At 36.2% G+C, this 2,660-nt stretch overlaps 1 protein-coding gene and 1 non-coding gene across 9 annotated transcripts in view; both read right to left on the bottom strand.

The window, feature by feature from the left end:
* The window catches only part of COL25A1 (collagen type XXV alpha 1 chain), a 580,731-nt gene that overhangs the window by 511,344 nt on the left and 66,727 nt on the right, over positions 1-2,660 (bottom strand). The gene's annotated exons all lie outside the window — the stretch shown is intronic.
* Positions 1,129-1,263, bottom strand: LOC115873468. Its single transcript, XR_004048454.1, has one exon. It is a non-coding gene; the product is annotated as a U4 spliceosomal RNA (small nuclear RNA).

The raw sequence follows: 2,660 nt of genomic DNA, 5'->3' as shown, positions 1-2,660 counted from the left end.
TCACTGCTTTATAATTTAACTGTTCATTTCTTGTACTATATATCTATCTGTATATAATTTAACAGTTCATTTCTTGTGTTATATATCTAATTATCTTTATAAATAAATATATAAAATTATCAGCAATCTGGTTTTATCTCTCTAGAGAACCCTGTCTAACACAAGGACTAATTAGATTATATCAGCTTAATTGAAACTCATACATTATATTGATTTCCTGTACATGTCTTATATTTTACAATCCTATCATTCATGTTTTTCCTAAATTGTTTGACAATAAACTGATATCCTACTGTAAAATTCAAAAACTCATCAAAATACAAACGCTTGGAGTATTTTTGTTTTGTTACTCCAAAGGATTGGAGAAATTACGCATTTTACAAAAGGTGCATTCGTTTTTGCATGATCACGGAACTAGAAGTTCCAATAGGTGTTGAAAGCACCAAATTTATAAAGCTTTATGCTGCCCACAAGTCCTTCATGCAGGTGTCCATCAAATGAAGCAAAAGGGAAGGTGTACGGACAAAGACTGAGCTTCCTTAACTAAGAGTTACACTGTGTGTTTTCTGGTTTGCCAGGCAGCGAGGGTAACAGAACCTCGCAGAGACCATGAGTCTTGAATTGGATGAAACCCAAAGCCATTCCCCAAATACCTGTAACTTCTCCAGTGCATTCTTAAAAGCTCTCATAAGACTCATGGGATTGACCACAAATGGCCACTTTCCCCACTCAATACTTCAGGAAATGAATAAATCATGTTCAGTCTATGAACCTAGCACAAAATATAATTGATTGCCAACTATTTTTTATATTGAAAAGGTCTTCCTGCTCCAAGGAAGGAATACTTTATTTCTAGAAATGCCTTACTGATTGTCCTACAACACTTTAAAATAATCCTGCTCTGTCTTTTGATGGAGGGGCCTTGGTAGTATAGTGGTTACGTGTGGAACTGCTAACCACAAGTTCAGTAGTTCAAAACCACCAGCTACATCACAAGAGAAAGATGGGGCTTTCTACTCCCATACAGAGTTACCATCTCAGAAACTCACAAGAGCAGTTCTACCCTGTCCAACAGGGTCACTATGCGTTGGCACCATAGTGGTTTAGGTGACTCCATCCTTCTCCCTAATGATTTACATTTCTTAATAATAACCCATAAACTTGGTTAAAAGGTGACAGACTTGAATATTAATCTTTTTCAATTAGTAATAATTGCGCCTCAGATAAACCTCACTGGCTATGATATTGCCACTGCGCAAAGCTATTTACCTTTTTTTTTTAATCGTTTTATTAGGGGATCATATGACTCCTATCACAATCCATACATACATCAATTGTGTAAAGCACATTTGTACATTCATTGCCCTCATCATTCTCAAAGCATTTGCTCTCCACTTACGCCCCGGCATCAGGTCCTCATTTTTCCCGCTCCCTCCCTGCTCCTCCCTCCCTCATGAGCCCTTGATAATTTATAAATTGTTTATTTTGTCATATCCTGCCCTGTCCAACGTCTCCCTTCACCCACATTTCTGTTGTCTGTCCCCCAGGGAGGAGGTCACATATAGATCCTTGTAATCGGCTATTAACCTTTTTAATGATATAAATAATTCCATAGGAAATGATATGGAAGATGAAGTGGGTTCTTTGAACTCTTCTGAAAATTAAAAAAAAAAGAAAATCATAAAAGAAACATTTTCTAGGAACGTTATAAAGTTTAAAACAATTTAGGATGATCCCTTTTCAAAAGGACTTCAAAAAATTTTAGAAATATGTAGAATAATTCATTTTACATTGAAATTCATATAATTTGATTGGTAAATGCTTTTTAACTAGCCCAGCTGGTCAGTTGAACATGTTCAAAATCTGTGCAATTTGATGCCACCTTGAACAGGAGATATCATTTATAATATGTCCTGTTCATTAAAAACGCAAACTATTTTCCAGCATCATAGCAACGACTCTTCACCCTTCTTCACAGGTGAGCAAATGTGGAAATATAAAACACTTCTAATGCACTCTAAATCTTGCAAGACTATAATGAATGTAAGACTTGAAAGACTTGATGATTGCTCACGGGACTGGCACCACTAGGGAAATAAAAAGCAAGGGCAATTCATGCATAAATATCAATGAATATCTATTCATGCATAAATATGAATGAATAAAATATCTCATGCCAAAGGGACTTGAAAAACTGTTCTTTAAAAGCACCCCATATTTCGGGTACAATTAGGGTTCACCCACATAGATCTTTTCACATATAAAACGTGCAAAGTTATAAACCTTCAACCAGGGCAGTAAAAGAGGACTTAAAGTTGTATGAATAAACACAGGAGTTATCCATAAGTATTATCTAAAACCGAGACTTGCAACCTTTCACCCATATTAAGGCACAGAACATGCTCTGGTAAAAAGATCCTTGAACTAACTACAAGCTTTTCTTTCGTGTTGTGTTTTAATTTGTTATCTGTCAGTGGTTTGTTATTGTTGTTGTTTTGTTGTATGTTGTTGCTTGGTTTTGCTCTGTCTTGTTTTGTGCATGTTATTATCACCACAGGTCTGTCTAAATAAGATAAACTGGATGAATAATCTGGAGGAGAAAGCAAAGGGACCGACAGTTCCGGGGGGACATGGGAGAGGGGGAGGTGGGGGAAAAGGAA

The sequence above is a fragment of the Echinops telfairi genome, unplaced genomic scaffold (genome assembly GCF_000313985.2).
Source record: "Echinops telfairi isolate 266 unplaced genomic scaffold, ASM31398v2 ScPeMD7_7468;HRSCAF=8506_0, whole genome shotgun sequence".
NCBI classification, from domain to species: Eukaryota; Metazoa; Chordata; class Mammalia; order Afrosoricida; family Tenrecidae; genus Echinops; species Echinops telfairi.
Note: the sequence above shows the minus strand (reverse complement) of the source record. Positions and strands in the feature narration are given on the sequence as shown.